Here is a 9,368-nt window from a genome sequence, read left to right as displayed (position 1 = left end):
AAGCAGGGCAGATGTTCCTTTCCTGTGCAAATTTCCTTAAAGCGCAAGTTTAAATGATCACAATTATTTTATCATCGCGTTTTATTTATTTTTTACAGTGGACAAACTGTAGTATTGGCATCTTAATTGTAAGACATAACACCATTTTGTTTACACTATACACTAGATCAGGGGTAATTCAAGATTATTGTCATTTTTCACTGTGTACGTGCATACACAGAGAATAACGATTTTCTTTTTTTTTCTTTTTCTTTTTTTGTCCATGGTTTAATTGTTAATTTAGAGAGTGGGGACAGTCCATTGCTCATCGTTACAGCTGAGGAAAGAAGCTATTCAGTCCGACCAGAAACATAATAGCTTATTAACCTCTAATGATAACTCCAGATTTTCCATTTGTTTCAGTGCAAAGAAGAACAAGCAAATTAGGAAAATGCTTACATTTAATAAGCTATCCTTTTTTTTTCTTGAGAAAAATAAGTGCAATTGGGTCATTGCTGTCTGCTGTTCAGTCGTGGTTATCAGTGTTGTGGGTTAATCACGTCGGGAAAGTGGACAAAGAGAACCAAATCAAACAAATGAAACAGAAATTGTGTATGTATTTTATTTCAAGAAAGCTAATAGTTTGTGCATATCTGTAAATTACAAAAATATATGAACATTTGTTTTCATTATCTGCTGTGAAACCCATGTGGCAGTTCAAACTATTTTCAGAAGTGGAAAAGAAATGCTCACAATTTAACATGCAAGTAAATATTATTTAATTTAGTAATAAATGTTGCAGAATTACATATAGTATGATTAAATCAGTATTTTACATTTATCAACGTGTTATTTAAACAGGGATCCCTGATTGTTTGGGGCTTTAAACATCAGACACACACCAAAAGGGTTATCACATACACCACAGGTGTCAAACTCATTCTAATTCGGGGGCCACATTCAGCATAATTTGATCTTAAGTTGGCTGGACCAGTAACATAATAGTGTATTAACCTGTAAGTAATGATAACTCAAGATTTTTTTCATTTGTTTATAGTGCAAAGAAGAACAAGTAAATTAGGAAATTGCTTACATTTAATAAACTATCCTTCTTTTCTTGAGAAAAATGAGTGCAATTTGGGCTCATTGCCGTCTGCTGCTTAGTCGTGGTTCTCAGTGTTAGGTTCTGTCTATGCTATCAGTTATTTTCATTTGCAGTCTTCTATGCAATTTACACACTCTGCAAATTCATGCTTTGTGCAGATTTGACCCGTCTGGTTTGCCACTTTTGGCGTGCGGGTCGTATGTTTGACACCTGTGACACAGGCTGTAGTGTAGAATATATTATGATCCCAGACTGAACAGGTTTGATTTTTATCAGTTCTGAGGCTTGCAATCCAGAGTTTTACGCTGTGGTTTATACATTAGTCTGGCCAGCACTAGACTAAAACTCCAGGTTCTTATTATACCTGATTTATTAAATAATCCGTCAGCGAATCTTGGCAGATACTTTTCACTGTGGCTGGAGCACAGCCGCTCTGGAGACTCAAAGAAGAGGCCAGGAAAAGAGAGTATGTTTTTACTGTCTCATTAGCAGTGCACACTGTGACAGCTCAGAAGAAGTTCGGACCTGTCAGCTCATGCACGAGCTTACATTATTATTCTAGCCTTTGTCTTTAACTGCGACTGTAAAAATATCGATTCGGTCTTTAATAGACCACAATCAGATACGCAGAAAATCATCCCACGGGAACAACACAGCCAAGAGCCGACACAGGAAAAGTAAAACATTTCAGATTCCTACTTTATTGTTACCAGGGGGAAATTTTGGTTTACAGTTTGCACACATGGAACATATACAAACATATAACATTTAAGCACATAAAAACTCTTAGCGCACCTTGGGGAGGTCAAGTCTGTATCTGTTGGTGGTGGGGAGCACAGTGACGTAACAGGTGGCACAGCACATGATGACGGGTTCGATAGTGTTGTGGTACAGAAGGAGTAGAAGGTGGATGTCCAGATGTCTGTGGTGTGCTGGTTGAAGCTCAGGTTATTGTCCAGGGTGACGCCGAGATATCATAAAGACGTCTGCCATCAGCAGCAAGCACCGCTTGGGAAAGTTTGCAGTCCGATCAGTTTAAAAGGAGCATACACAGATCCCGAAACAGCTTCCTCTCTGGTTAGTGAGGACATGAGGGATGTCTAAGGATAAGAGCTTCAGATTTCTGTCTGATCAGAGATGTGAGGCAGAGCCTTATAGATGAATATTATACGATGAAGATTTCTTGTCTGCAAAGAAGATTTGTGGTCAGGCATAATGTACTGTGACAAATGGGGATTAACTGCTGAAATAGTGATGTTGCAGAGTAACAACAGCCTCCAGACAAAACTGACCGCACAAGCGCATAGTTGAATTTGAGGTTTTGTGATTAAATGATGAATATGTATTCTGATTGATACCATAAAAAAGTGCGCCGGGTACCAATTTAAATTTTAAGGCCAGATAGTCAGTTTGGATAAGCAAACATTTGATTTGAAATATCGTGTACAGATAAAAGTGGTATACTCAAATAACATCAAAAAAGGAATTTGCTTTTTTAAATAATTTATCAGATAAGCTAAAAATAATAATATTCTCCTGGCTTCAGAATCAGAAGAGATAACTTCTTGTAGGAGATTTGCAGTCTTGGACATCTGCTTGTATCTCCGCTCTTCCAGGCAAAAATTCTTTCCTGCTTTTGTTTTGTTGGTTTTGTTGCAAATCTTCAAAGGCAGCATTTCGACAGGATTCAATCTGGGCTTTAACAAGGACATTACCTTACTCTTCATTCCTTAGTGGATGTGGTTGTCTGCATAGGATCATTACATCGTTGAAAGGTCTTCCTCTGGTCCAACTTCAAGTTTCAGACGGACTGGCTAACAGAGCTCTTTGATATGGTGCAGAGTCCACAGTTGAATATATCACTTCAAGCTACCCACTTCATGAGGCGGAGACACAACCACAAACCATTATATTTCTGAAGTCATGCTTTTTACTTGGAACAAGGTTGTTCTCAGAAGAAGTTGTTTTTGATCTGGTCCACTACTGATACTGTTCCTCGGCCCAAATCACGCTCCTTTGATTCATTTGGTTTAAAGTTATCTTTGGATCTTGAAAGGAAACTTTGGGGTTATTGAAGGTCTCGCAGCACTCTGCTCTCGGTCTGAATGTGTACACTCATGAACAAACTGACACCGACACCCACACCCTTTTTTTTTCTCGAGGCCTGTGAAAGCACCTTAGATCTTGCAATAATGACGACAAACACTTCAATGGCAAAGAACAGCAGAGCTTAGATGTTAAAAGGTTGAAATAACACACGTGCCCTCTGTCTCTAACACAGGAGGTGATAATGGTGTCCATCCATCTTGTTTGGAATGGAAGATATCACAAAAGTGCACACACATTCTCCCATGGGATATTTTTTTTAAATGAGGATAAATAACAAATAAGTTATAAAAAAAAATGAATCAATTAATTAATGGTAGAGGTATTTTCTGCATTTAAAATATCTGTGACTGCGAGAATTTACAATTTGAAAATAATCAAATGCAGAAGACCAGAGTCTCAGGTGGTTGGAGGAAGGACGGTGTTATTTATGTATAGTGTCCTAATTTTAAAAGGTTTTCTTTCCCAACTTAGTGCGTGCTCTGCGACGATCAGGCTCTGTATTGTTATTGATGCTATAAAATAATATAAAATAAAACTTAACTTAACCAAACTGAAATGAATATTAAACCTGAGTAGACATTTTTTTCTCCGTGGGGTAGTTAAAGTCTTACTTTACTGCTAAAAAGCAGATTACATCTGTGTTACATTTATTTTCTGAACGATTTCTTTCTCTCCAATACTCTTTAACTTAGACGTTTGAAATTAAACGCAAAAAGCAAATGTGAGATCAGTTAATGGCTGCAGTCTCTACTCTAACAATTACTAATCACCAGTATAGCCAGAAATTAGACAGAATGGACAGTTTTTGATGATATCTTTTGCTGCTCCATATCTTTACCCCTGCAGATCTTGCCTCTGGTGGAAATGGGCATGACATGTTTTGCCTGTAAACCTTTAATCATCTTTGCTTTCACCAGCTGAACAATGCCAGAGCACTGATTGGTCTGTAATCAACCAATCACAATGAAGAAACCACGCCTAATTTGATCTGAGAGGTTCAGCGATCCCACATTGCGGCCATGGCTCACAGACTAGACAAAGAGAGGAATAACCTTTAAACCTTTTAGATTCTACTTTATGTTCACAATAGCTTCATTAGTTGTCACTGCTTCTAAACTTGGGACTATCTGGTGGCAATTTTGTGAGGGGATTTTAAAGACAGTTCAAAGTTGAATATCTTTCTAAGTGGACATCACTTCTCAAGGGACGTCATATGGTAATTTGCCATTTGGTGTCAGTATCACATGATTGAGACACATGTTATGAACCCACTTTTAAAATCCTAACAGTAATGACGAACTACATGAGGACGATGCAGATCACGACACAAGAGGAGATATGTGATGCATTTAGAAGTTTAAATATAAAATGCAGAGGGTGTCCACGTTCAGGGAATCTGGAATGAGTACTGGTATTTGGCATTGGCAAACTGTAACTATGGGGATTCCTGTGTTGCAATAGTGGAACAAGCAATGGATCCGCTATTCATTAAATATATAACTGTAATTTAATCCAAAAAGTGGACAGTGAGAATGACCCAGCTGCAGTCGACAGCTGGTCCGATCTCCTCCATCACCCAATAGCCCAATAGCTGGTGAAAAACAGTAGCCGCTAAGCACAGAACAGCCAGGACATCTAGTGAACCCGATCCTCTGTACAGATAACACGCTCAGGGCATGAGGCCCTATACCTGAAGAACATACTTAAGTCAGTCTTGACTCAAATACTTGTTTTTTTTTTTTTTTTTTGTATTTTAAATGTTGGTAAAAACATGAATGCATCAAAAGTGCAGGAGCATCAGGAATTGAACCAGAGAAATTCTGGCTCACGTAGCGTGCACAATAACTACTTGGCTTTCCGTACAACCACAATGGGTGGAGCAGGGGACACTGACTTCCTCACAAACAAGCAGGCTGAGGCCTCGGTGAAAAGAAGAATAATCTCATTTTGTTAATGCTGATGTGACATTTATTAATAAAAAGTTTAATTTGTGTGTGTTTACATGTGCGCTCACCAGCAGAGGATGCCGCAGCACACTTTTTTTTAACATCCTTAGTCGTCCTCCATATCACCTGTAATGAAATAAAGAAACCTAGCGGACCACTGTGAGATTTTTTTGACCAAATTGCAAAAAATGGAGGGGATACAGCAGTAGGTGAGTCTGTAAGACTGAACACACAAAAAAATAGTCCGCAGACATAAGCTCATTGAAGTGCAGAGAAAATCTGCATGTCAGCAAACAAAAAAGGGTATACAGTGTATACAGGTAAAAAAACAGCCCAGGAAAAGAACAAAGAGTGGAGGAAATCTAATAACATGCCATAGCATATTCGATAACATGACGGGAAGTAGTCAGAATCCATGCAGGTCATCACAATCAGAGGCAGAATTTAAGAAAGTGCATGAGTCAGACTAATTACAATCACATAAAGTGATATGCTGGGCAGTTTCTAAAAGTATTTAGATTGCATTATTTTTGTCTTCTCAAATCGTAATGTTTAGTCAGTTATTCTGTCAGACAGCCATGATATTGCTTCAAACTGCTTCTACTTCTTCGACTACTGTAGACATCAAAATCTGTAAATTACTAAATGATTTATTTTACACTCAAATGTTTTACATGGCATTGCAGAACAGTCACAACAGCTGTGTTTAATTTAGGTGAAAGTAAAGGAGAGACGTTTCAGTCAGCTGGATACTGAGGCTCAGTTTAGAGGATATTTTTGTGGTGTGCACACACTTACTACTTGGACATTAAGGAGTACCAAATGTTCAGTGTGATAGCCCAGATCACAAAGAAACATTCATTATAACACAGCGCCATGAAATATTGCTTCAAACTTCTCAACCTTTGGGGCATCTAGCTCACGTTGCTTCAGTCATTTCTGAATCTATTAGCGCTCATTAACCTTTAACCATTGTCAGTTTAGTTCAGTTTAGACAAAAATGATAGACTTGGATCTTTGAAAAATTGTGCTGTCAGAATCCTTCAACGCCCCTCAACAAATGCTATGGTTTATAAGGAATAACCTAACCTGTAGCTGCTAAGGTCACATAGAAAACATGAGACAGAGCTGAGCAGTGGGTTGCAAAAGACTCATACAATCAGTGAGTGCGGCTGAGCCATAATTCATGTCAAAGGTGTTCAGTCAGGTTGAGGTCAGAACTCTGTGCAGGTCAAGTACTTCCACAAACTTGCTCATCTATGCCTTTATGGGCCTTGCTTTGTGCACTGGTGTGCAGTTGTGTTGGAACAGGAAGGAGCCTTCCCCAAACTGTTCCCACAAAGTTGGGAGCATGGAATTGTACAAAATCTCTTGGTATGCTGAGGCATTCAGAGTTCCTTTCACTGGAGCTGTGAGGCCAAGGCCAGCTCCTGAAAAACAATCCCACACCATAATCCCCCTTCCACCAAACTTCACACTTGGCTCAATGCAGTCAGACAAGTACCATTCTCCTGGCAACCACCAAATCCAGACTGGTCCGTCAGATTGCCACACGGAGAAGCATGATTGGTCGCTCCAGAGAATGCTTCTCTACTGCTGTAGCATCCAGTGGCGGTGTGCTTTACGCCAGTGTATCCGACGCTTTGCATTACATTTGGTGATGTATGGCTTGGAAGCAGCTGCTCAGCCATGGGAACCTGTTTCATGAAGCTCTCTACGCACGGTTCTTGAACCAATCTGAAAGCCACGTAAGTTTGTAGGTCTGTAGTGCTAACTTTGTAGAAAGTTGGCAACCTCTGCGCACTATGCTTTGCAGTGTAGCCTGCACTGACAGCAACTCAGCCACGAAGTGTCTGTCATTGCCGTTTTTGCCAATCACTTCAGATTTCAGATTTGTTATAATACCACTGGCAGTTGACTATGGAACATTTAGTAGCATGGAAATTTGTAGAAGAACTGGATTGTCATTGCACACAAGTTAAAACCTCATCAGTAGTCTCTATTAGCAGCTTGAGGTCCCACGTGACTTTGAGTCTTCAGGAGAGGTGAAGGGCGTTTGTTCTTCCTTAGCGCTCTCAAAAAAAAGAAAAAGAGATGCCGGTGTGCCTTTTAAAAAGTCTGGGTGGTGTTCATGGTCCAGCCAAAGTCCTTAGTTAAATGATTTAATAAGTCAACCGGAAAGGGAGCCGTATTATCTCACTGAAAAGACACATATCGCTGCCTAGTGTGGAGGAGGAGGACATGTTCCCATCGTTCCCATTTGATTTTCATCGTTGCATGTAAACTGGGACAAGGGCCACATTTGGAAAGTTGAATTTTGAGCATAGTTCAATTAACCTGTGCATGTAAATGTACTGAGTGTGCCCTCTTCCTGTCTGCTGTCCTATTCAAAATGTGTGAAAAAGGTGTTCAGTTGATCTAGCAGAGAGGTGTCGACGGCGGATTGGATGTTGTGGCGCTCCTTTTAATCTGTAATGTTCTGAAAGCTTTGCCACATTGAGCGAAGTTGCCTCTAAAGTTGGCCGCTGCGACTGCTTGCGCTGCCATCTTGAAGAGAAAAAAAAAAGCATCCTATCACAGTACCAAGCTGGAATTCACTGAACTCCTGAGAGAGGCCCATTGTTTCACAAATGTTCAAGAAGCAGTCATGCCTGGGTGCTTGATTTTATACACCTGTGGCCATGGAAGTGAACCTTGAAGAAGATGGTCTACAGCAGCAGAAGACCACACCAGATGCCAGTCCTGTCAGCTAAGAACAGGAAACTGAGACTACAGTTCACACAGGTTCACCAAAACTGGACAACAGAAGATTGGAAAAACGTTGCCTGGTCTGACGAGCCTCAATTTCAGTTGCGACATTCGGATGGCAGGGTCAGAATCTGGAGTGAACTACATGAAAGCATGGATCCATCCTGCCTTGTATCAGCGGTTCAGGCTGGTGGTGGTGGTGGTGTGATGGAGTGGGGGATATTTTCTTGCCACACTTTGGGCCCCTAAGTACAAACTGAGTTTGGTTTAAATGCCACAGCCTACCTGAGTATTGTTGAGTATCAGCTTAAACTGATTTCTTGAACATGACAATGAGTTCATTGTACTCCAATGGCCTCCACAGTCACCAGATCTCAATCCAATAGATAGAGCACCTTTAGGATGTGGTGTAACAGGAAATTAGTATCATAGATGTGCAGCCGACAAATCTGCAGTAACTGTGTGATGCTGTCATGTCAATATGGACCAAAACCTCTGAGGAATGTTTCCAACACCTCGTTGAAGACTTAAGGCACAGCAAGGTTTACCCAATAAAGTGGCCAGTGAGTGTAGTGTGCCTGCAGAGAGCGTGCGATCCCAAAACAGTACTTGTTACACATCGGCCTCCTTCCCTTCGTCTTCCCTTCAGATGAGCCTCTGAGATAGTGGATCGCACCGAGAGGTTTTGTGGAAATCACTTCCTTTGGGAGGTATGCATATTGTATTTTTGCTCGAGGAGTGGACAGCTGAGGAAAGACAGAGGATATCAACCAAGTCCATTTGACTCACAATAAATTGGAAACAAACTTTGTTTTGGATGCCAGCTTTTATTTATTTATTTATTTTTTTTTTTTTGGACTTTTTGAGGAAAAATGACATCCAGGCCTAAGCTGAATTTGCTCAACTTCTTTATATAGTTGCATGTGGCATTTAAATGATTTAGATTACAACCACATCTGTCCAAAACAGATGTTGAAGCTACGTACGTTCTCCTTCCTGGTGTTCCTGTGGTTAATGGTTTGACACTTTAATTTCACTTTCTGCTGTGATCCAGAAAATAAAGTCTATAGAGTCTACTTGTCAAGCAGCTTTAGTGGACAGATTCGACTGAGACTGGAAAAAAAAAACACATTAAAAAATTATTTCCAATCATCTGTGTTAACAATCTCTGTAACTTCAACTGCTCCCGATCAATAAGTGCGTTTCTTTTATGAGGCTCTGGTGTCGTATTTTGTCAGAGGTGAAGGCCTCCGTGCTCGCAGTGTGACAACTGCAATTACAGAAACAGTAAATGTCACAAAAAAAAAAAAGACAAAAAGTGAACTTGACACACAAAATATATAGTTAATGGATCAAACTATTAAAACCGTTCCAGTTGTGATGGGAGCTAAGGGCGACCTCAAATGATTCGAGTGCGGCTTGTAAAGTGCGACAGCGTGATCCGCTGCAAGCGTCTTACCTCCGTCGTTAGGATAGTTACT

This window comes from Mugil cephalus, chromosome 18 (genome assembly GCF_022458985.1).
Source record: "Mugil cephalus isolate CIBA_MC_2020 chromosome 18, CIBA_Mcephalus_1.1, whole genome shotgun sequence".
Taxonomy (NCBI): Eukaryota; Metazoa; Chordata; class Actinopteri; order Mugiliformes; family Mugilidae; genus Mugil; species Mugil cephalus.
This window is presented reverse-complemented; position numbering follows the sequence as displayed.